Raw genomic sequence first — 26,437 nt, 5'->3', positions numbered from 1 at the left:
TAGAGTGGTGTGCCCAAAAAAGGCATAAATGCTACATACCCTGTTACACATGACTTTCCCTATGTACCTCTTCATCTGGCTTTTCATCTGTATCCTTTGTCATATCCTTTATAATAAACCGGTAAATGTAAGTAAGTATTTCCCTGAGTTATATGAGATGTCATAGTAAATTACAGAAGGAGGGGAGGGGGTCATGGGAACACCTGGTTTGTAGTCAAGTCTGCCAGAAGTATGGGTAACCTGGGAACCTACTACTTGAGACTGGTATGTGAAGTTGGGGGCAGTCTTGTGAGACTGAATTCTTAACCTGTGGGATCTGATGCTAACTCAAAGTAAACAATGTCAGAATTGAGTTGAATTGCAGAATACCTAGTCAGTGTCCCTCAGAGAACTGAATTGAATTGTAGTGAGAGAAAAACCTAAACATTTGGTCACAGAAGTGTTGGAAGTGTTGTGTGTGTAGAGAAAACTGGTTTTCCTTTTCAACTTCTAGATCTAACATTTGCAATGTCCATTTGTTTCCAACTTACCAGCTGTGGTAAACTGAATAATGAGTTCTCCAAAGATGTCCATATCCTAATTCTTGGAACCTGTGAATGTTACCTAATATGGCAAAAGGCACTCTGAAGATGTGACTAATTTAAAGACCTTGAGATAAGGAGATTATCTTGGATTATTCAGGTAGGTCCAGTGTAATCACATGGGTCCAAATAAAAGAGAAGGCCATGTGATGATGGAAACAGACTGGAATCACGCATGTTGAAGATGGAGAAAGGGACCACAAACTAAGGAATACAGGAGCCACTAGAAGTGGAAAAGGCAAGGAAAACAATTCTCTCCTAAGGCCTCCTGAAAGAACATGGCCCTGCCAACACCTTTACTTTAGCCCTGTGAAACTGATTTCAGACTCAGGTAACCTGGGGACCCAAAACTATGAGAATTAATTTGCATTGTTTTAACCCCAAATTTGTGGCAATTTGTTGCAGCAGCCATAGAAAACTAGAATGAATAGAATCAAATAACATGAGTGTAATGTTATATATAACGATTTACCAGCTTTGTTGAGATATAATTCACTTTCATAACATTTATCCATTTAAAGTATAAAATTCAGTGGTTAGTATATTCACAGATATGCACAACCATGACTGCAGTCAGTTTTAGAGTATTTTTATCACTACCAGAAGATATCTGGATGCTTTAGCTATCAACTCCCTATCCCTCCATCCCCCATAGCTCTAAGCAACTACTAATATACTTTCTGTCTAAATAGATTTTCCTAAGTTGAACATTTCATATAAGCAGAATCACGTAATATGTGGTCTTTTGTGATTGGTGTCTTTCACTTAGCAGAATGTTTTCAAGGTTCATCCATGTTGTAGCGTGTATCAGTATTTCATTCCTTTTTATGAATGAATATTATTCTATTGTATTGGTGTACCACATTTTGTTTACCCATTCATTAGTTGATGGACATCTGCATTAACAATTTATGAACAATACTGCTATAAACATTAGTGCACAAGTTTTTGTGTGGATATATCATTCATTTCTCTTGAGTATAAACCAAGGAGTGAAATTGCTGGGTCATATGATAACTCTATCTATAATTGTTTAAGGAACTTCTAGACTGATTTCCAAAGCAGATTTATTATTTTACATTTCAGTGGTGAATGAGGGTTTTGATTTCTCTATATTGTCTCCAACATTGTTGTTATATGACTTTTTGATTCTATCCATTCTGGTAAAGTAGTATCTCATTGTAGTTTTGATTTGCATTTCCATGATGACTGTTATGGGCTGCATTGTGCACCCTTCAAATTCATAGATTGATTTCCTAACCTTTAGTACCTCAGAATGTGACTGCATTTGGAGATAGGGCCTTTCAAAAGAGGTAAGTAGTTTAAAATGAGGCCATTTAGGTGAGCCCTAATCTAATTTGACTGATGTCCTTGTAAGAAGAGATCAGGCATAAGGATGTGTGCATACAGAGGAAAGACTATGTGAGGACAGAACCAAGCAGGACCTTATGGGGTCTTCACGTGACAGACCCCTCCCCCGCATCCTCTGCTTTAGCGCCTCTCTGAAGTACCTAGATAACAGTATCTGATGCATATTTTAGGAGTTATTTTTCAGATGCTAAAGCTACCACCAAATGAAAGAAATTAACTACTTGATGATCGTGAGCACATAGCCATCCATAGCCTCCAGACCTACTGGTGCCTGAAGATTGATAGTGTTAAACTCTGTGACACTGCCTTGTTACCTCACCATCAGCCAATCAGAGAACTGTGTATGAGCTAATCTCATACCCTGGGACACCTCTCCCTTACCTTACCTTTAAAAATGCTTTGCCTAAATCCTTCAGGGAGTTTTTTTCAGCACTAGCTGTCCTGACTACTTGCTTGGTGCCCTGCAATAAACACTGCATTTTCCTTCACTGCAACCCAGTGTCAGTAGATTAGCTTTACTGCCCACAGGTGAGCAGACCCAAGTTTGGTTCAGTACTAAGGACACAGTGAGAAGGCAGCTATTTTCAAGCCAGTGAGAGGGAGGGACCTCAGAAGAAACCAAACTACTAGCATCTTGATCTTGGACTTCTAGCCTCCAGAACTGTGAGAAAATAAATTTCTCTTGTTTAACCTAGTCTATGGTATTTTGTTATGGTGGTATTAGCACACTAATACAGTGACTAAGAGGGTTGTGCATCTTCTCACATGTTTACTGGCTACTTGTATTTTTTCTTTGCAGAAATATATATTCAGATTCTTTGCCCATTTTAAAATTAGGTTATTTGTCTTTTTATTGTGAAGTTTTAAATGTTCTTTGTATATTTCTAGGTACTAGATCCTTATCAGATATATGATTTGCAAATAGTTTCTCAAATTCTGTGAGTTGACTTTCTATTTTTTTGATAGTGTCCTTTGATACACAGAAGTTTTTAATTTTGTTAAAGTCCAGTTTGTCTACTCCCCCCACCCTTTCTTGCTTATACTTTTGGTGACATGTTCCTTTCTAAATCTGAGGACATGAAAATTACCCCCTATATTTTCTTCTAAGAGTTTTCAACTTTTAGCTCTTGATTTATTTTGATTTAATTATTTTATACGGTGTGAGGTAAGGGTTTTTTTTTATTTGTTTGCTTTAAAGTCTATTTTGTTTTAAAGTCTATTTTGTTTGATATTCGTATAGCTACTTCAGCTTTCTTGTGGTTGCTGTTTGACTGATTTTTTTCCCCATCTTTTTACTTTTAATTTATTTGTATTTTAAATTTGAAGTATGTGTTCTGTAGATGGCATATATTGATCTTGTTTTTTATCCAGTCTGATCATCTCTGCCATTTGATTGGATTATTTAAACTATTCACATTTAATGTTGTTATTGTAATAATTGAATTATGTCTGCCATCTCACTTTTTGTTTTCTATGTCTTAAGACTTTTTTCCTCTCTTACCCCTTTTCTACTTTCTTTCGTATTGACTGTTTTTCAGTATAGCATTTTAATTCCTTTAGTACTTTTTTCACTATATATTTAGAGTTATTTCCTTAGTGATTGCTCCAGGGATTACTATATACATTGTAAGTGATCAGAATCAGCTTGAGATTTATACTAACTTAATTTCAGTAAAATATAGAAATGTTACTTCTATATACTTCTATCTCCTCCCTCCTTTTTTTGTGGTATTATTATACATATTGTATCTATAAATATTGAAAACCCAACAATACACTGTTATAATTTTTTACTTTACATACTTCTATGTTTTTTAAAGAAGCTGAGAGAAGTGCAAGTTCGTGTGTATAAGAACTCTCATGCAGTATATTGCATATATAAATGTATGCAAAATATAAGAAGGCTAATAGAACAAAAGATTATACAATCTAATATTAGTCTGCTTATTTATCATTTCTGGTTCTCATGATTTGTTCCTGTAGATCTGAGTTACATCTGGGGTCATTTCCTTAGCCTAGTAAAATTTTGCTCCCAGTCATCTCCTTTGTTCTGTTATTGGCAAATATATTTCATTTCCAAGGTTCAACAATATATTGTATGCCTTTGTTTCATACAATTACTTTTAAAATCATTTAAGAGAAGAAGAAATATGCTACTGCAAAAGATAATGACACAGTAATCGGTATTCTGCTTTTTCATATAGACTTGAATTACTGTCAGAGGCCAGTTGTTTGCAGCCTGAACTTCTTTCAGTATTTCTTGTAAGGTAAGTCTACCAGCAACAGTTTCTGTTTCTATTTATTGGGAAATGTCTTTATTTTGACTTGTGTTTGTTGGATTCTTGGTCAATAATTTTTTTCCTTTGTGCATTCTGAATATATTATTATCCCACTGCTTTTTGGCCTCAAACAATTATGCTGAGAAGTTAGCTGTTAATCTTACTGCAGTTCCCTTGTAAGTGATGAATTACTTTTCTCTTGCTTCAGTCAAAGTCTCCTAATCTTTGGCTTTCAGCATGTTTGCTATCATGTGTATGTTTGTGGATCTCTTTGCATTTATCCCACTTGGAGCTCATTGACTTTCCTGAATGTATAGATTAATGTTTTCAATAAATTTGGAATCTTTACAGACACTTTTTTTAATATTTTTTTTTTTTGCTTTCCTCTCTCTCCTCTCTTCCTGGTTCTCCTGTTACATGTATGTTGATCTATTTAATGATGCTCTATACTTTTCTGAGGCTCTGTTCATTTTTTCCCCTATCCTCCTTTATATATTATTGTATAATCACTATCAATCTATCTTTAAGTTTGCTGATTCTTTCTTCTTCTAGTTCAAATCTACTATTGATCCCCTCTGTTGAATTTTTTATTTCAGTTGTGCTTTTCAAGAATAAAATTTGCATTTGGCTCTTTTTTTTTAAAAAAAAATAATTTCTATCTCCTTATTGACATTTTCTCTTAGATGTGACATTTTCTCTTTGATGTGACATTTTCATGATACCCCCCTTTACTTTTTAAATCATAGTGTCCATTAATTATTTGAAAATATTTATAATGGCTACTTTGAAGATTTTTTTCAGTCTTAAATCTGACTTCTGGATTTTCTCACAGGCGGTTTCTGTTGCCTGCTTTTGTTTTTCATTGCATGGGTTTCTTTGCTTATCTCATTTTTTTGGGTTGGAAATTGGACATTTTAGATAATATAGTGTAACAATTCTGGGTACTGGTCCCCACTTTTAGAACTTGTTATTATGATTTGCTTGTTTACTTGTTTATTGACTATTATTTTAGTGAAATCTGTTTCTTCTCCTGCACTATGGAACCTCTGATGTTGCTCCTCAATGCATGCAACTTGGGTATGTCCACAGTCACCCTAGGAAGACAGTGGATTTGGCAGTGCTTTTTTGGTCTATATCTTTCTTTGTTCACACACAGCTGGTCAAAAAATGCTGGTTCATTGTTCTATTTCAACATTAGATTGGGTCATATAGATTGTTCCACAAACTGACCCAATAAAGTTTGGGTTCCTAGGAAAGGATAGTTCCTGAGATCAGAGTTTGAGATATGTTCTGATCCCAGGAAGGTTCCTCCCAGCTGTCTGTTTTCCTATTTCCCTCCAGCAAACCATCCAGCTTACGGTTTAGCCTATATCTCCAGTTAACCTATCAATTTCTTTCCAATTGCTTTTCACCACACCTTGTCTTTGAGAGTGCTTTTAGCCTTGAACTTCTTCATGCTCTTTCGGAAAGGAAGTCAGTTCCTTTGGGGAGAGATTGAGTCCCCTGTTTTATAACCTGCTTCTCTCTCTGGAAAAAATCTCTGAGCCACAGCTCTGGTGCTGAGGGTGGAGACAATGGCATATCTCTCTAAATGATACTCCCACTTTAGGAGCTGAGCTCTTGGTGGACAGGAGGCAGCAGCCCCAGGTTTCTTTGACTTTTGTTTGCTGGTGTCAGACCTCCATCTCATGAGCCAAGGCAAGGGCAGCTTGGGACCCTGTATTCTCTGTGGCACCAAGATAGAACCTCCCTTCCATGGGAAGGGCCTGGATAGAAGAAAGTAGCCCCTAGCTCTCAGCCATATTTCAGAAAAGGTAGCAAATCTTCCAGCTTCAAGGAGACACATCTAATTCCTAGCTTCAGAGTCAAGGCAGAGGAGGCAAGACTGGTCTATAAAATGAGTTAGCATTCTGGGTAGTTCTTAGACTTGGGAAATGGGATCCCCAGAGATCGGGTACTAAACTTTCTGCTAATCTGGGTAAATAGATCTTAGTGTTACACTGAAACTTCTTTTTAAAATGATTAAGACTGTTCTACCCTCCTTCTCCAACAAGTACCTCTCTTTTTATAATTACTAGTAGTTTATTGTTCACATATCAAACCTGGCAGAACAATACCAGTTTCAAAAGGTTACTGGGTTCTCTTTGATTCCCATGGCTTCCTGCCTGCTTGCTGCTGGAATTCTCATACCCTAATTGGAACACTTGTTGATATGCATAGCTCTTTACCTATTTTCTAGTGTATTCTACTCTTCTACTTGATATGGATTTTGATTGCCTTTCTCCTTTCCTTATCCCACTATCTTATATCACTAAGAGATATGGAGTTCAGAAATGTCAGCCCCGAGAGCTCTTCCCATCTATTTCTATTTCCAGTTTAATTATGCTACAGAGAATGGTAGCACTACCTGGTTGAGGAGGGAATGAAACATCCCAGGCTGCCTTAGACATCAATTCTGAATCAACCAAGGCCAGCCAAGTCAAACTTTAAAGGTTAAAAACCCAGACTGGATAGATGATTTATTCTAATATACTTTTGTCCATATGCCTCTGCAAATTGTGCATAGGTTTTATCTACCATTCTGGCTAGTAGACTTTTTTTTTTTAAATAGAATTCAGATCATAGATGAACACTCGTTGTTTCCAGGGCTATTAAAACTTTGCATTTCTCAATGGGTTTTAATTAGTGTTTCTATTAGGGGAAGAAGTAGGAAAGAGAGATTGCCGGTTTTCTACCATAACTATAAGATTTAGATTTGGATACTCTTTTTATGGTAGAGATGGTAATGTTCCCCCAAATTTTCCAAGTTTTACAGTTGGGTCGAGTCATGTAACCAGTTATGGACAATGGGCTATCAGGAGAAATGACATGTGTTTGAGATGAAGCTTAGAAGAACACACAGCTCTCTTTTTCTTTGCCCTGTTGACCAAGAGGACCATTAGAATCTCCATTACACTGAATCTCTGGAATAGACACTCTGCTGACCCAAGTGATTGGAGCCCAGGGGTCATTACTTATTGATATCTCCCTATTATGTTTAGTCAATGTGTGATGAGAGATTGTATGGATAATCACAGTTATTAACCAAAGTCTTTACTCTTCCTTCCATTTTTCACTTGCCTTTTGGTGTTTATTCTGCTTATTAGCACCTCAACTTCTTAGAAGATTGCAAGGTGGAAAGAAAGGAAATGAAACTCTTTTCCTATATGCTAGTAGGTCTGACTTTAAAAGGGTACATCAGGGTGTTGTATCATCTATTTATGAGTTTTAGGAGTGTGTGTGTGTGTGTGTGTGTGTGTGTGTGTGAGAGAGAGAGAGAGAGAGAGAGAGAGAGAGAGAAGGGATGGAGGTAGGGAGAGACACGGAGAGAGATTGGGAATTAAAAATGGATTTTAAGAGGTATTACATTCTCTGATTCTAGAAATTTGGGGTTGCCTCTCTCTATATACTATACTAGCTGAAAATATCCTCCATAATAATAAAAATTCCTTAGTTTCAAGTGGTATATTTAATAATAGTTTCTGTGCTAATTTAATAATAAGATTACTTGAAGATGTTGGCAATTAGAGAAATCTTTTGCTGAGAAAAATTAAACGTGTATAATTTATACCTGTGGCAAATAAAATATGATTATTGTTTTCCTATCAACCTAATCAAAATAAGCTTTAAATTTATTAGACATGTGATTTAAAAAAAAAGCATTCTTTTCAGTATGTGGTTTAAGTCATGGAAACAGTCATTTCTCAGCAATTTCTTCAAGACTTGGGGCTTCTATGTTTAAAGCGACCCTAGAGGCCCATCCAGGGGTTGTAGTACAGGTGTATCTCTGTATCAATTCAGCGTTCTTCTTACTTAGTAAGAGGAGTTTTCTGAGATGGAAGAGATTGGGTAGAGTCTATGTAATAGAGGTGAATATAAAATTTTATTCTTTTACCTAAAAAAGCTCTATGGGAAAAATTTGGGGAGATTCAGCTTGGCAGTGAAAGGTGCAAAATAACTTATATTGATGAATCTCAGTAACATAATCTTGAAGTAAGGCAATACATATTATGGCTCCATTTATAAAATATTTTTAAAAACAAAATTAATGTATTATTTAGGGACACATGGTAAAGCATAATTTAAAAAGCTTGGAAATGATCACAATATACAGACTAGAGGTTACTTTGGGGTAAAGGGAAGAGGGCTGCAATTAGGGAGATGTATGTGGAGGCTTCCGAGCCACTTGCAAAGCTGTAGTTCTAAAGTTGAGTGGCAGATACACAGATGTTCATTTTTATTCTGTTTTTAAAACTGTACATATGTTTTCTACATTCTTTTGCAACTATGCCATATTTTGCTATCAAATAAAAGTGACAGTAAGTTCAATATGAATTGATGATGTGATATGGTTTGCTCAAAAAAGTTAATTGCTCTTATACATAGTATTATAAGAAATCTAAAATTGAGGAAATTGAGACTATTGCTCTATCCAGCCCTGATTATACCACGCTTTAGTACTTTGTTCAATTCTATGTATCCCACTTTAAGGATGATACAGATAAATTCGAGTGTGTTCAGGGGACAGTGACAAGGCTGGTGATGATTCTTGAAACTCTGCCATATGTGGGATAGTTGAATAAGGAACTGAGAAAAACAAAGTTGAATAAGAGAATAAAATGACTGGTTCGGACATAAGTTTTTCTATATTTGAAAGGCAGACATGAAAATGAGAGTTTAGATTAACACTACATATGCTGAAGCATGCAATCAAAATCAATAAGTAGATACTACAAAGAAATAGATTTTGTCTTAACAGAACAAGAATTTTCTAATAATTGCATTTGTTCAATAAGTTCCTTGAAAAGTAGTGGGTTTCCTGTTGTTAGTGGTGTTCTAGCATAGGTTGGATGTCTGCTGGTGAGATACTATTAAGAGGTGGTCCTAAAAGTCCCTCTAGACCCTAAGATTCTTAGAAGGTTTTTGGAAGTCTGTAGTCTACCTGAAATTTATATTCAGTATCTCCTACTTGAGTGGCATCATAGTTTAGTGACTAAGAGCACAGACTCGAATCAGATCCCTGGGTTGAATCTTGGCTTTGCCAATTACCATCTATGAAACCTGGAGCAAGTTATCTAACCTCTCTGGGCCTCCTTTCTGCAGTCTGTAAAATGGGTTTGGTATCTATCTCGTAGAGTTGGTATAAGACTTAAAGCATGACACACAGTAAGCCCCACTAAATGTTTATTTTTTTAAATAAATAATTTCTTCTGAAGATCAGTTGCTCAGTTTACTTTGAGTTAGTTACATATGTGCTTTTGCTTTAAATGAAAACTCCTTTTCTCTCTATTCTCATGAATATGTATTTTTAATTGTACCCTGATTTATAAGGTAATGAGTTTTTTTCTTTTCTTCTTTTTTTTTAATCTTGTGGGCGCTAAACTCAAGCAATTCCAATGAGTATAGAATTTTTAACTAAGAAAGCTCTTAACTTGACTTAAGTGGCTTTAGAATAGCTTTATGACATAATCACAGGGCCACAGAGCCCCAAAAGAACCTTGGGAGGAAAATCCAGCCTCTCTTACTCTTGGAATTAGATACTTTGTCTGCCAAGTCACTTTGTCCTCGAGGGATAGCTGTAATCCTGTCCCATTGTTGAACCTTTATGTGGCTCATCCAATCATCACTAATAGGATGTAGATTGTCTGTTAAAAGTTAATTATGGTGAGCTGAGAGTCTGTGGTTTTCAGTTTACGCACAGCAATGGAAGGGGCAAATCTATTTACCTCAAAATGTAACTGTTTACATTAGAAGCTTAAATTCCTGACACACCATATCCTGCTTTTGAAAGAGCAATTTGCAGGTTAAGGGATGTTGGGATTTTTTTAGAGTCCACAACATTTTCTGGTCATAAGTAGAAAGCAATGATTAAATTCAGGTTTCCTTTGTAGGAGATGCAGAAAAAAGCAAGAATTATTAAATGTAGGTTTTAAATGAGAAGGGGAAAAAAAGGAAAGAAAATGAGGATGGATAAAAGGAGGCTGTTTATTCTCAGGGCTGATTTAATGGGTACATTTGTTACTAATGACTGGTCTCAAATAGGAGGGGGCAGGAGACATGGAGATGCAAGTCCATGAGGAACAGAGTATACCTGGGCAGTAGTGAGACTTGAACCTTGATTATAAACCCTGAGAAATGTGCTTTTGACTTGTTACAAACATGGAGTCATACCTATTCTATATTCTTGGGAATAGTCTGAGCATTATGCCATTTCTGTAGAAAGTAGGGAAAGGCAGCTCTGAGTGGCTCTAAGTGACTTGAGATCAACCTGCTTATTAAGGCTTTCTGGGTTTGATCCAACTTAATATATCTGTCAGGATAAGCCGAGTAATGCTGCTATAATAAAGTACTCCCAAATCTTGACAGCTTACAATCTCAGAGTTTTATTTTTCCTTATACTGTATACTTCCTCTGTCTCCATCCTTTCTTCACAAACCACTAGGGGCTGGAGGAGTAGGATTTCTGTTCTCCTATCTTTTTAGCACTTCCTCTAAGTCACAATCTTCTTGCTGTAGGGGGGATTCTCTTGGGTTATCATAGTTAAATGACTGTCAGGAAACAAGAGTAATGGGAAAGAGTGAAAAAGAGAACATTAGTTTAATATTTACAAAATATTAACCCCATTAAATTTGTAATGAACCTGAAATTTTATAAATATGAAAGCTATTAGAAAAATGATGATTAATTGGGTATAGAGAGACATAAAGGCTGATTGCTAGATTTGTGGCCTTTCTAATTTAAGTGTTGAATGGCAATACCATTCTAGAGTTCCATTAACAATTGCTACCTTTAGAAGGTATAATTCTGGGTGATTGTTTCTTTTTCTGCCTTTTTTTTTTTTTTGGTTGTTGTTCTGTTTTTCTTAAGGATGCTTTAGTAGTCAAAATAATTTAATGACCAAAGAAAATATGTAGATTACATTCTGAGTTCTGTGTCTGGGACATCTGCTGGTTCTAATGTTTAATCCCACCCTGGGTTGGGCCCAATCTGAGAATGAGGAATGTTGCTGGAGGAGCTTAAGACAAGCTTCCTGTGGTGTCTTAAATGCTTCTTGTTGGGTGGACAGGGGAGGGCATATGGCTCAGGTTGCCAGGATGGTGTTAAGTGCCTCCATTTGGTGAAGAGTGACTTGATGGATGCTTTTGAACTTTTTTTTTAATGCTTCTCAGCTTGAAAATGTTTCCAGTTTCCATATTTTTCATGGGAATTTATTGAACATAAGTAAGTCAAATGTTTTTCTCATTAACTAGAGGACTTAATCATGTAGCATGACAAAGGAAAGAGAGACAGAAAGGATTCACAATTCCCAAGAATGAGCAATTCCCTTGAAGGGATGAATCATTCAGTGAAGCTGTTTGTTTGGTCTAGGTTTTCTCTGAGTTTATTGTTTTCCTCACTTTGGCCCAATTAAGACTTGGAGTGTTTCCAACTACTTTTCCCAATCCTATCAGTCTTTCTAGGGCTTGTGATCTGAATACAGGGCCATCTAAGGAGCTCATGGGGCCCCTGGCAAATAATCTTTGCCTCTTGACTCCTTTTTAGAAAGGTAAATTTTCTTGCAAGGAAAAATGAAGCCATATAAGGGCAGCCCATGTACAATGGAGGCTAACTCAGTTGACTCAGGTCATGGCGGTTTGCGCTTTTTGCTTGTTTCAACTGTTGTTATTGAAAGCTCTTATAGAAGGATTTAGTTATTTTCCTACTTTAGTAAATCAATTTACTTTTTCTATGACAAATGACAATCACGATTGTGTTGCAATGTAAATATGGAAAGGGCAGGCAATAAATAGGTAGTAATAGGACATACACAAGATATGTTTTTAAATGTTTATTCTGTAAACTATTTATTCATTCCTTTATTCCTAAATGCTTTTTACATATTGGTATTCAACTGTGTGCTCAGAATTATTTTTAAGAATGGTGAGGAATGTTAAGATCAAGTCCCTGATCTTGGGCTACGTACAAGCTAGTGGGAAAGAAAAGGCATTCTTGGGAAAGTAGCTACCAATACCTGGCAAAATATGACAAGTGCCACTTGAGCAAAGCAGAGAGAATCAAAGCTACAGGAGTTCAACAAGGGTGCAGTGCCTGTGGACAGCATAAACTGAGAAGTCTTCTTGGAAGAAATGGAATAAGAGTTGAGATTTGAAGTTTGGATTAGTAAAGAGGACAGTGGGGAAGCAATTTTCAGGGAGGGAAGAAGCAAAGGCAGTGAGATGGGAAGTACAGTACATGTTTGGGTGGGGCAGAGCAAAATAGCAATGAGTACATCAATTTGTCTAGAGCAGGAACCTTCCTGCCCTCACTGCTAATCCTATTAACTAAACAGTTCATTGAGTTGAAGTAAAGCCTCTGTTCTTTATTTACCCTCTGAGCCTCAGTTTCTTTATTTGTAAGGTGGAGTCAATCCTATCTACCAGCCCTGGATGCCATAAAGATTAAATGGGGTATGATACTAAAAGGAAAGTGCTAAGTAGAATTTCTTGCACTTTTTCATCCTCCTGCACTCAGTTCCTTGAGTTCAGCTTAATCCCAGTGCCATTATACTATAAAGAGATCTCTTACTCGTCTATATAGATAATTTAAATTTGACTTTGCACTTCTCTAGACCAGTTTCTAGTTATCTTCTGGTTAGGAGAATTTTCTTGGCATAAGCCATTTCAGTGTGAAAGGAAATCAATGTCACATTCAAGGGCTTTAAATAACTCATAACTAACCAGTACAGGATGGCTAGAGCAGAACAAGCTAAAATGGAGTAGTTGGAGGTAAGAAAGCATACTTTTCTTTTTGCAATTATATCAACATCTTCCTTGACATAAATTTCACTGTAAAAAATAGGCAAAATAAATGTCATTGCTCTGAAGAATTCAATTAAACGCTGACTTATTGCATTGGATGCCTAGAGGAAGGTGACTCAGGTCTGGGAAGAAGGAGCACTATACTGAGTCTAATCCCTATGCCATGTTAGAGTGTTTACACCAGCTTGAGTGGTTGTAATGGGGTCGTCTACATCATTTGGTTCTTGTCCTGTGACTCACTGTTTCAGCTGTGGGGTTAACTCCCTGCAGTGGAAAAGGGGGGAGTTACTTGCCAGACCATATGGAGTAGAAAACAGCAGATTGACTTAGGTTTCAGTGGAAGCTGAAAGCACATAAAGTTAAACCTCCCAGAGGATAACCTTGGAAAATTCTTTTAAATAGCATCCTCATAGAGGTGTCTAATTTTCAAGATCTATCTTGAAACCTTTAGATTCCAAAGTTAGTTTTATGGAAGAAGGTTAAGAGAGGGCAAATGGTACAGGATATGCAATTTCACTATCTTTGCTTATGTTTTCAGTTTAGAGAAACTGGAAAAAAGAATACATCCCTTTGATTTGTTGTAATTCATGTGTATATAGGAGATTCTTGGACTTCAACTCTGTAAACTTGGGTTTCTATATTAGACAGGCTAATGTCAAGGAGTATGAATGAGCCAATGAAACTGGAAAGCTGGAAATGCATGGATTTCTAAGTGGGATTAGACAAGTCTCCTCCTGGCACATAATCCTGACAACCCATGGATTTGTTGATTAATGGTGGCCTTAAATCCACAGTGTACCTGGATTATACTTAGAACTGTTAAGGTTTTCCTCTCTAACTCATTCATCATAACCTTATTGAGCAATTGTTATATACCAGTACGTGTTGGATGCTAGGGATAGAAAAACAAATAGGACAGAGTCTTGTGGAAATATATAGTCTAGCGGAGAGGACTGTGTTTAAACAGTCATGGAACAATGTGGTAAGTGTTATGATAAAGGGATCTGTAGGGAGCTTTGGTAGGAAAGAGGAGAAACCATTTAAATCTACTGATGGTTGTAGGGTTAGGTTAGGCTCTGTAGAAGAGCTGATTCTATAGAAGGTCTTGTGGAATGAGTAGGAAAAGGCAGGCACTACAGGCAGAGGAAAAACATGGCTTTGTGTGGATGGGTAGGGAGGGGAGGGATATACAAGTTAGATTATTAAATATATTAGCCTTCACTTCTTTTAATTCCTGTGAGATAAATAACCCAACCCCAAATGAGGCAGAAGTATCATCAGAGAGATCTAAAAATTAATTGGCTGATAGATTCCAAAAGATAGAGAAGAGGAATGAGAAAGCAGAAATAGACTTTAAGTTGGAGCACAACCAAGCAACAGTGGGTGAGCTGGGGGTTCTGGCAGGAAACATGCCGTATTTGGAAGAGTTGAACTAATTTATGAACATACTATTTCAGAGCTGAGATAAGGAAACCAACACAAAATAGTGAGGCATCCACGGACTAGCAATAGCAGGAAGCCATTGCTCCTTTTGGGTCTGAAAGGGCAAGGGGAGGAAATGGTATTATTGCAGCCCATTGAGAGCTGGAGTCATGAATGACAAGCAGCTGTAAAGAAACACAGAACTACAAAGAGGCAGGGAGGGAGCAGAGAATGAATACCCTAAACTCAGCTTCTTTCACTCTCTGATACTGGTCAAATCAATGGCAGCCAGAGGACAAGGGAGCCCAGATGATGAATTCTGTAGAGATTAGCCCTTAGGTTGCTTCTCAGCCCCCAGTACCACTTTGTGTGCTAATTTCTATAATGATATAATAAATTGTTCAATGACATTCCATTGGATCACCTTACCCCTGGCTCAGACCAAGCCATTAGTTCTCTGACTCCCATCACACAATCTCTGTTTCTGTTATAATAGCCCTGATATCCTTCAGAGTCTAACTAGCCAGGTACATGCCAGTATCCCATTAGGGTATCACATCTTGTACAAAATGCTTGTGTTGTACCACCCAGAGACTCAGCCCTGTTTCAGGATCAAGATTCATCCCCCTAGAGCCTGGGAATATTGCCTATTGACAGCTCATAGCTGATAGTTCCCTCCTTGGAAAATACCTTCACCCAGGATTATGCTTTCTCCTTGGGGCAGCTTCCATTTAAAGACTGGCTGATGCAGGGGTATGATGAATGGATTAATATATGTGGTATTCATTCCTTCACTCATTTATGGAGTTACAATTTACATATAATAAACTTCAGCTTCATTAAGTATATAGTTGATGTGTTTTGACAAATATATAAGATGATGTAACCTCTACCACAACCAAAATATGGAATATTTCCATCACCATAAAAAGTACTTTCATGATGCTTTGCAACTAATCTCATATCAGGGCCCTGGCAACTACTGATCGGTTTTCTGTCGTCATGGTTTGACTTTTCTAGAGTATCATATAATAGACTTGTATGGAATATAGTCTTTTTTGTCTAGCTTTTTCACTCAGCACAATGATTTTTATTTTTCAAGTCAGACTTTTTGAGGTACATATACTAAAGTTCACCTTTTATAGGTGTACAATTCTATGAATTTTGAAAAATAATACAGTTATGTATCCATCACCACAATCAAGATATAAATATTTCTATCACCCCAATTATTTAATTTGTTTTTTATTTATTTAAAAAAATTTAGCCATATTTATAGGTGTAAATGATATCTCATCGTAGATTTAATTTGTATTTTCCCAATGACTAATGATACTGAAAAAAATTTCAAGTCCTTTTTGCCATTGAAATTTCTCTTTTGGTGAAGTGTTCATCTAAATTGTTTGCCTTGCCTGTTTTAAAATTGTGTGTGTGTGTGTGTGTGTGTGTGTGTGTGTGTTTTCTTCTTATTTCTGAGCTTTGAGAGTTCATCTAAGCACCGCCAAGTTCCAAAAATTGTGCTATGGTGTATTTTTATTTTTATTTTTATTTAATTCAAAATATTTTCTAATCCATTATTTTATTTTCTTTTTGACTTATAGGTTATTTGGAAGTTTTTTGTTTAATTTCCAAATTTGAGGATCATTCAGATCTCTTTTTTTAAATTAATTTCTAGTTTCATTTTTTTGTGTGTTCAGAGAACATATTTTTTTCTGATTTAATCCTATTAAATTTGTTGTCCTATAGCCCCAAATATGGTCTATTTTGGTGAATGTTTCATGTGTGTTTGAAGAGTATGTATTCTGTTGTTGTTAGATGGAATGTTCTATAGTTGTCAGTTAGGTCAATTTAGTTTATAGTGTTATTTAGGTCTTCTATATCATCAACTGATTTTGTGTCTACTTGTTCTATCAATAACTGAGAGAAAAGTGCTGAAGTCTCCAGCTATAACTGTGTATTTCTCAATTTCTCATTTCAGTTCTAAAGTTTTTGCTTTATGCATTTTGGAGGTGTGTTATTAGCTGCATACACATGTAGAATTGTTCTTTCCTTTTGATAAATTGATCCTTTTATCATTATATAATAGCTTTGGTGCTATTAATATACCTTATTCTGATGTTTACTTTAGCTGATATTAATATTCATACTTACTTCCTTTGATTAATGGTGTGATTTTTCTATTCTTTTATGTTTTACTTATATAATGTCTTTATATTTAAGGCATATTTATGGTAGAAAACATATAATTGGGTCTTACTTTTTTGTCCAACCTGACAATATCAGTCTTTTAATTGGAATGTTAATTTCAATTACATTTAATGTAATTATTGATATAGTTGGGTTTAAATATACCATCTGGTACATGTTTTCCAGTTGTTTCACTGGTTTTCTTTGTTCCCACTTTCCTTTTTAGTGCCTCTTTTTTTTTTTAACATTTTTTATTGAGTTATAGTCATTTTACAATGTTGTATCAAATTCCAGTGTAGAGCACAATTTTTCAGTTATACATGAACATATATATATTCATTGTCACATTTTTTTTTCACTGTGAGCTACCATAAGATCTTGTATATATTTCCCTGTGCTATACAGTATAATCTTGTTTATCTATTCTACATTTTGAAATCCCAGTCTGTCCCTTCCCACCCCCTGCCCCCTTGGTTTAGTGCTTCCTTTGGATTTTTTTTATTATTTCATTTATTTTCATAATCAGCTTATTAGTGCTTTGGGTTTAAAATAAATATCTATAACTTATCAGTTTCCTTCTAAATATATTACTTCTCATATAGTGTAGAAAGCTTACCAAATGTACTTTCATTTTCTCTCTTTTAATCTTTGTGCTGTTGTTATACATATATTATCAGCCCCATAAATACATTGTTACTATCATAGCTTTAGGGAGTCAATTATATTTTAAAGAATTTCAAAATAAGAAAAATGTCTTTTTATGTTTAACTGCATTTTTACCACTTTCAGTACTCTGCTCTTTTACATAGATTCCATTTCCTATCTGGTATATTTCTTCTGCCCGAAGATCTTCTTTTAATATTTCTTGTATTGCAGGTCTACAAGCAATGAATTCTCTGTCTCAACTTTGTCTGAGATAGTCTTTATTTCACGTTTATTTTGGGGGATATTTTTGCTGAGAATATAATTCTAAGTTTACTGTTTTGTTTCTTTCATTACATTAAAGGTGTCCTATTATCCCCTGGATTATATAATTTTACTGAAAGCCTGCTATAGTTCTTACCTTCCTCTGTAAGAAATGTTTCTTTTCTCTTTATCTGCTTTAAGATTATTCTCTTTAACTTTGAATTTCAGCTGTTTGACTACAGTTTTTACAGCTGTGAATTAAAAAAAATTTTTGTGTGTGTTTATCTTGCTTAGTGTTTTCTGGGATTCTTTGTTTTCGTTTTGTTTTTGCCTTTTATTAATTTCAGAAAATTCTTTAAAAAAAATTTTTTTTGTGAGGGAGGTAATTAGGTTTATTTATTTATTTTTAGACGAGGTAGTGGGGATTGAACCCCTACCTTCTGTAGGCTAAGCATGTTCTATAGCACTTGAGCTATATCCTCCCTGCTAATTTCAGAAAATTCTTGACCATTACCTCTTCAAATGTTTCTTCTCTTCTCTCTTTTTTTTTTTTTTTAACATTTTTTAATCGAGTTATAGTCCTTTTGCAATGTGGTGTCAAATTCCAGTGTAGAGCACAATTTTTCAGTTATACATGAACATACATATATTCATTGTCACTTTTTTTTTTGCTGTGAGCTACCACAAGATCTTGTATATATTTCCCTGTGCTATACAGTATAATCTTGTTTATATACTCTGCATATGCCTATCAGTATCTACAAGTTTTGAAATCCCAGTCTGTCCCTTCTCACCCCCCATCCCTTTGGCAACCACAAGTTTGTGTTCTATGTCTATGAGTTCTGTTTCTGTTTTGTATTTATGTTCTTTTTTTTTTGATTCCACATACGAGCAATCTCATATGATATTTTTCTTTCTCTTTCAGGCTTACTTCACTTAGAATGACATTCTCTAGAGACATCCATGTTACTGCAAATGGCGTTATGTTGTTGTTTTTTATGGCTGAAAAGTATTCCATTGTATAAATATACTACATCTTCTTTATCCAGTTATCTATTGATGGACTTCTCTTCTCTCTTCTTATTCTAGGAATACAATTCTATTTATGTTAAACCATTTTATTTTCTTCCAAAATTTTTAGATAATCTATCCTTTTTTCTCCAATTCTCCCCTTGACTTTCATTTTAGATAGTATCTGTCTATCTTCAAATTCTTTGGTTATTTCCTCTGCTGTGTCCAGTCTACAGATAAACCTATCAAAGGAAAAAACGTTTTATGTCTAGTATTTCCATCTGTATAAATTTCCTATTTCTGATGTACCAAATTACCACAAACTGTGGCTTAAAACTGCAAACTTTATTATATTAAAATTCTGGAGGTCAGAAGTCAAAAATGAGTTTCCTTTGGCTAAAATCAAGGTATCAGTAGGCTGTTTTCTTTCTGGAGGTTCAAGAGGAGAATCCATTTCCAGCTTCTAGAAACTGCCTGCATTCCTTGACTCATGGCCTCTTCCTGTATCTTTAAAACTAGCAGCATTGCATATTCTAATCTCTCACCTCTATCTTTCACTTGACAGAATCCTTGTGATTACATTGGTCTCATCTGGATAATCCTGCATAATGTAGTCCCATCTCACTATCCTTAACTTAATCACATCTGTGAAGTCCTTTTTACCATGTAATGTAACATAGTCACATAGTCACAGGTTGGTTATTAGGAAGTGGACATCTTTGGGGGATTCATTATTCTGTTGACCCCCACAACCTTACTTTTTTTTTTATGATTTCTATCTTTAGTGGCTTGAATGGTGCCCCCCCTCCCCCAATGATATGTCCAAGTCCAAATCTCTGGAACCTGTGAATGTCATCTTATTTGGGAAAATCTTATTTCAGATGTAATTAAGTTAAGGTTCTTGAGATGAGATCATCCTGGAGTATGTGAGTGGATCCTAAATTCAATTATAAGTGTCTTTATATGAAACAGAGGAAGAGAAGACACAGACACAAGAGGAAAAGATAATGTGAAGATGGAGGCAGAGACTGGAGTGATTTGGCCACAAGTCAAGGAAGCCAAGGAATACTAATGGCCACCAGAAGATAGATGAAGCAGAGAAAGTTTTTTCCTCAGAGCTTCCAGAGAGAGTGTGACCCTTCTGATAACTTTTAGGCCTCTAGAACAGTCAAAGAGTAATTTTTTCTTGTTTTAAGTACCAAATTTGTGGTAATCTGTTACAGTATCCCTAGGAAATACGTACATCTCTCTGTTTAAATTCTCTATCTCTTTGTTCATGTATTACACTTTTTCCACTAAATCTTTTAACATATTAATTATAGTTATTTTAAAGTCCTTGCCTATTAGTTTTAAAATCTAGGCCAAATCCTGGATCTGTTTTATCTCTTGACAATGGGTTGTTTTGTTCTTGCTTTTTATGTTTATCTCAATTTTGTTTACATGCCAGATAATGTGTATAAAAGAACATTAGAGACTGAGCTGAATAATGTTTTTGCCCAGAACTAGGCATGCTTCTTCTTCTATTAGGTCATGATTCTTCAGGGAGTAGAGACTATCTAATCAGTAGATGAGCTGGGTTTGGATTTGCTGTTGTTTTTGCTATGTTGTGCTTAACTTCAGTGAACTCTAGGCTTTAAATTCCTCTAGTAGTGAACTATTGCTACCTTGTTCTTCGTGTGAGGCCTGGAATACTAGAGGGATTTGCTAAATGTTTCTTCTCTATCCTCAGTGTTTAGCAATCCCTAAGTGCCTGTGCCTCAGAAGGGATTTCTCTCCATTTTCTTGTCCTTTCCCCAGCCTTAGCCTTCTATTACTGATTACTCTGTGCAAGGCTCATGCTAAGGCTATAGGTTTTCACTTCTCCTGCTCCAGCCTTAGTCTTAGGCAGACCTTGTGCTCTGGGGCCTCACATGCCAGGCTTTTTGATCATTCCTACTTCTCTCCCATGATAAGCCAGTCATCTTTGCTTCCTCTTCAGTTTAGGAAGGCTTACACTTCTCCCTCCCATGTGCAGGTGAACTCTGCCTTTTAATGAATTTCCTACTTGTCCTTGAGCAGTAGCAGGCCTCTGCTTTCTATCACTGTAGGGTCTTGGGCACAAGCAAGTTTTCTACCTTTCACCCAGAAGCAGCCAACATTTACCTGGGAATAGGGACATGACAGTGTTTTTTTGACTCCCCCTTAGGAACAGATGCATTTTACTTTATGTAAAAGCATGGTCATATCTAGGGTATGAGTAGGTTCTTTCGGCTACCCCAGCAGTAGACAGATTTTTGCTTCCTATGAAGAAGATTCTGGGCTGTGGGCAGTGGACAGTGACTACTCACGCAGAACCCAGCGTGAGATGAGATTCTGTAGGAACTCCTGTTCTACTTGCAAACTTTAGCAGGCCTGTGCACCACTAAGAGGGGCTTCCCAGTTTACTGTCTGCCCCCAGTCTTTCTTGTGAATATCCAGCCGAGGCCTGTGGAGAGTAACAGGTGAGTGAGCGCAGACTCCTTTGTGCCTGTGGCTTTGGGGACTCTACACTTTCACACTAGACCACACTTGTGCTTTAAGAATGTACTAAAATTTCAATTGTATTCTTCTTACCCACTCCTGTGGCTTCCTCCTTTTCCTCCTCCTCCCTCTGAGGTGGAACATTGAGTGTCCTGTGTTTCCTTTAAGCAGCGTTTTACCCTTTGGAATTTAGTTCACCTGATTACCTTGTAACCTTGGCTCACTGATGAACTCAGGAATGATTATTTAGTAGAGTATCTATCATCTTCTAAGGCAGTGTAGATTATTTAAGAGTATAGTTTATTGGAAGGAAACAGACAAATCCAGAAAACCACATTGTTTCTAGGACATTCTATAGGACAGCTGACCCAGCTTCTGCAACAAGTCAATGGTATGGAAAAATAAATAAAAGAAGAGAGTATTCAACAGTAAGAGACCTAAGAGATACAACAACACAAGGTATTTGCAGACATTGTTTGTGTCTTGATGCAAACAAGCCAATGGTAACAAGATGTTTCTTAAATAAGTGGGAAAATTTGAATATGGACTAGGTGCTAGGTGATACCATGGGATTATTGTTAATTGTGAAGAAAGGATAATAGCATTGCAATCATGTTTAAAAATCAATATTTTTTAGAAATACATAATGAAATATACAGATATGAATTGATAATGTGTAGGATTTGCATTAAAATACTCCAAAGGTTGGGGGTTGGGTGGGGCAGACAGCTACATGAAGCAAGTATGTTCAAATCTGGATACTCTTGGAATTTAAAAAGATCACCTAGTGTATATGAGGTGAGGAGAATGAGTTAGAAGGGTATAAGAGAATAAGTAGAGAAACCACTGCTATAGTCTACATGAGAAATGATGGTACCTGGACTAAGGGGAGCAGCACATAGTAAGTCCTCAGTAAGGATTTTGTTAAATGAAGCCATGATAATGACATAAATTTTATACATACACACACACACACATACACGCACATGCACACACACATATACACACTCAGGCATTTATTTGACTATAAGAATTGTATGGAATAATCAATTTAAGCAATTAATATTTGATTATTATGTTTTTACTAAGTTACTTTCAAATATTCCCATATAAATAGTATGATGTAAATTAACTTTAATTCATATCATAGGAGTAGTCAGTTACAGTCATGTGCTGGTAAATTAACAACCAGCTTTGGGGAAGGGAGGAGTCCTGATATGTAGTGTTTGCTGATTTATGTTGTGTAAATATTCCCACCATGACCAGTTTTAAGCTTCCAGTGTGAGGTCATGGAATGCAGAGTTGGGAAGATGTGTACACAATAGGCTTACAGCCAAGACAAGCCAGCTGTCAGACAATACTGTGACCCTTGCAGTGCTCTGCTCAGGACTCCATACCCAGAGCACTTCATATGTTGCTATTTAAATCTGGACCAGTGGGTTAATTAATGAATGTAAGGGATGTTGGATATAATTTGGGGAGGTAAATTAATGGTGTGCAAGATGTGCACCTGGCTAAAAGTGTCCTTGAAAGAACAAAATTGAAGAACCTAGCAAACCCAGAAGCATAACACCTTCAGAATATGCCCTAGGTCTAGAATTTTGTTCTGTGCTCCCTATTTAATCAAGACTCTGTCACCTGCTCCAAGTAGAAGTTTTGCTGATTTTTTTGTCAACCATTGTTGTAAATCTTGTTGGAGTGCTAAAAGGTACAGAGCAAGGACTTCCTCAAGCCCATGGGAAGAGTTTATATGACTACTTTGGAGCTTGTTAGCTGATAAATATTTCTATGTGGCAGAATCTGGTCTGAAATTTACTTTCACTACACTTACTACTCAATGGTGAGGTAGGGGAAGCTGTCACAGCTTCTATTTATCTCTTACCTTACCAAATATTAAGACAATCAATACTTACCAAAAGAATCTGATAATTGTGTAGGACCGACTTGGCAGTTATCAATTTGCAATGTCATGAAATCCCTACTATGTTTGGGGCATGGTAGCATGATAAATTTCCTGTCTACAGAGAGCTTTTAGGTTGATTGTACCCAGAGTTGTTTAAAAATGCAGTGTTACCATTTCTATTTGTAAAGTGGGAAAAAAATTTGAATGCCAAGATTGCACATGCCAGCAGAGAATGGTCTTGTTTATAATACTGAGGTTGTGGTCAAGGTGAATACACAAATCCCTTCACTCTCTCTTCAGAGAGCAAGAGCTTAAAGAGAAACTAATAGAAGTGGCCAGGTAATTGTTAACTGTAATGATTGTGTGGCACCTTGGTGTAATGGCTTTAAAATACAGTCCCCAAATTTCTGACAGTCTTTCCTTCTAGAGGTGGGAGATCTGTGTCTCTTTCCCTTGAATCCTTATGGATTATAATTGCTTGGCCAATAGAACATGGCAGAGATATTGCTGTCCCAGTTTCTTAAAATATGAGTTTGGAAACTGGCACTGGATCTGGTAAGACCTAGGACCAGATCTTAAGAAATTGGCTGCTTCTGTATCCTATCTCTTGGGATACTTGCTCTTAGGACCCAGCCTCCAAGCTAGGAGGAAGCCTAAGCCAACCCATAGAGAGACTCCAGTGGGGAGGAACCAGTAGGCAGCACCACCTTACCAGCCATGTAAATGAGCCTTCTTGGAGATGGATCATTCAACCCCAGGCAGGCCACATGGAGAAGGGATGAGCTGTCCACCAAGACCTGCTTGAATTGCAGACTCTTATTCCAAATAAATGATTATCATTTAAGCCACTAAGTTTGGGGATGACTTGCAATGTAGTGATAGAAACCTGGAACACCTGGTAATCCCTCCAGCTGTGAGAAAAGGCTAGTAGATTCTTCTAAGCACCTACCCATCTGTTTTTCCTGTTACCTGGTCAGTCATTCCTTTGGTGGCTGTATATATATTTCTCTTGTATTTATTCCCCCTGGAAAGTTACCTTGCTCTCTGACAGGAATCTGCAGCAGACAAAACCCAAGCTGAAGCAGGGTTTAGCATGGGTGTAGCATCTTTAACATCAGTGAAGGTTTGCATGATCTGTAGTTTTCACAGGGGTGCTTTTGGCAAATGACATGCAAAGTTGTTGCATAATTCTTTTTGCTTTCTGGTTAGGGATCATCAAGTCAAGTGACTGCTGCTTCTTCTTGTGTGAACTTCTCTTCCAGCTCTGTGAACCTGTTCTAAGAGATAGAGCCCTAAAATGAGAGTTTAAAGACATGCGTTGTTGCTCTGCCACCTTCTATGAGCACAGTTAAGTCATCTGACATTTGGGTCTGTGACAGGATTAAAATGCTCAGAAGCTCTCAGCATAGAACATATCATTACACTGTGACCCCAGATATAACTGTCAACAAATACAACAAAATTCTGATTTTCTCCAACATGACAACTTGATGCTTTTTTTTGATTACCAATTTTCTAATTTTCTAATTTTTCTTCTTTAAACGTCCCTGATTAGTCTACCTATTGGGTAACCATTGTCTAGCTGATCTGTTAAGTTTCTTTCAGATCTAAACTTTTAATTCTGAAACACTTTCATTCTCTTTCTTTTGTTTTCTATGTTCTTTTTTTTTGCCCTTTGTTATAGCTTTATTGAAATATAATTGCACAAATTTGAAGTGTACAATGAAACTTTTTGACACACTTGTACACTCATGAAACCATTGCCATAATTAAAATAGTAAACACACCCATTTTCCCTACAAATTTCCTTGTCTTTGGTAAGCCTATCCTTCCATTCCTTATCTACCCCAGCCACCAGGCAACTATGGAGCTAGCTGCTTTATGTTACTATAGATAAGTTTGCATTTTCCAGAATTTTATGTAAAAAGAATCACAGAGTATGGACTGTTCATTTTCTTGCTTCTTTCACTGAGCTTGAGCTCCAGCCAGGTGGTTGCATGCATCAATTGTTTATTTCTTTTATTTGCAGTATTGTGTTATATAGATACACCACAATCTATCCACCTATTAATGGACATTTGGGTTTTTTCCATTTTTTTGTCTATTATGAATAAATCTGCTATGACCATTCATGTATGAGTTCTTGACATTTCATTTCATTTTTCTGGAGTAAGTACCCAGGAGTGGTAATTATATATTTAATGTTTCAAGAAGCTGTTTTCCAAAGTGATTGACCATTTTACCGACCCACTAGTAGTCGGTGAGAGTTCCATTTCCTGAATATCCTGACCAATATTTTGTATGGTAATTCTTTTTAATTTTAGCCATTCTAATAAGCATGTGATGGTATCTCACTGTGGTTTAAATTTGCATTTTTTTCTAATAACTTAATGGTGTTGGAAATCTTTTTATATGCTTATCTGCCATCATTATATCTTCTTTGGTGAAGTATCTGTCCAAATATTTTCTATTTTTTTGATTATTGAGTTTGAGAGGTTTTAATATATACATATGTATTCTTGATAATAGTTCTTTGTTGGATATATAATTTGCAAATATTTTCTCTCTGTTGTTTTTATTTTCATTCTCTTAATGTTTAGTATGTTCTTAAAGAGAAAATTTTAACACATGTGAGTTATTTTACAAACTCTTTCAAGCTCAAAAAGGAGCATAGGTGAATCAAGGAAGAAAAAAGGTGTTAACAAACAATTCAATGGTTTGGCATTGAGTGCCTTTTTGTATGATTTTCTTTAGTTAGCACTTAAGTGACTTTTATATATAAAGCACAGTAGTATAAATAAACATAGTGGTAAGTAATGTTTAAACTTGAATTCTTGGCCCGAAACAAACTTTCAAAAACAGTCTCTAGTTTAGAGAAAACCCTTACTTTCATGGTTCTTACTGTATCGTGTCTGGTCTGCAAACAGTCTAAGCTAAAGCACCCATGCATATTATCTCTATATCTATACCTCTGTCATCATCTACATCTTTATCTATTTATATTTCCATATGTGTACATGTGACTTGCAAAAAAGAGTCCAAGTTGCATTTACATTTAACTTATGTCTTTGGTCAGATAGAACCGTTGTGGAGACTGTTGTAAACTTAGAGGTAAACTAAGTGATAATATGAAAATACATGTCACAAAGCCCATGCCCTTTACTCCGCAGTAAAAACATGGATCTTCCTTCAGACCTTTATGCAGACAATTATTTATAAAGTAAGATAGATTATAAGCAGTGAGGCCATGCTGACAGCATGTGGAATAACAGTTTACAATGGTGGGAGGAGAGAGAGATAAAATACAGATCCAAAAACTACAATACACAGAAGTCTGGACTTATTTTGTAAAGCTACAGAAAGCATAAAAGCATGAATTCTCCAGAGAGCCTTGAGTCATCAAAAGTTTATAATAATTTATTTCAGAAATGGTTGGAATAA

At 36.2% G+C, this 26,437-nt stretch overlaps 1 long non-coding RNA gene across 1 annotated transcript in view; it reads left to right on the top strand.

Annotated features, from left to right (window-relative positions):
* The first annotated feature begins 589 nt into the window (after positions 1-589).
* The window catches only part of LOC140700186 (uncharacterized), a 38,397-nt gene continuing 12,549 nt past the window's right edge, over positions 590-26,437 (top strand). The window contains exons 1-2 of the long non-coding RNA XR_012078478.1: positions 590-681; positions 4,157-4,219. This is a non-coding gene — a long non-coding RNA (uncharacterized lncRNA). The remainder of the gene's footprint in view (positions 682-4,156; positions 4,220-26,437) is intronic.

Source organism: Vicugna pacos, chromosome 12 (genome assembly GCF_048564905.1).
Source record: "Vicugna pacos chromosome 12, VicPac4, whole genome shotgun sequence".
In the NCBI taxonomy this organism is placed as follows: Eukaryota; Metazoa; Chordata; class Mammalia; order Artiodactyla; family Camelidae; genus Vicugna; species Vicugna pacos.
This window is presented reverse-complemented; position numbering and strand designations above follow the sequence as displayed.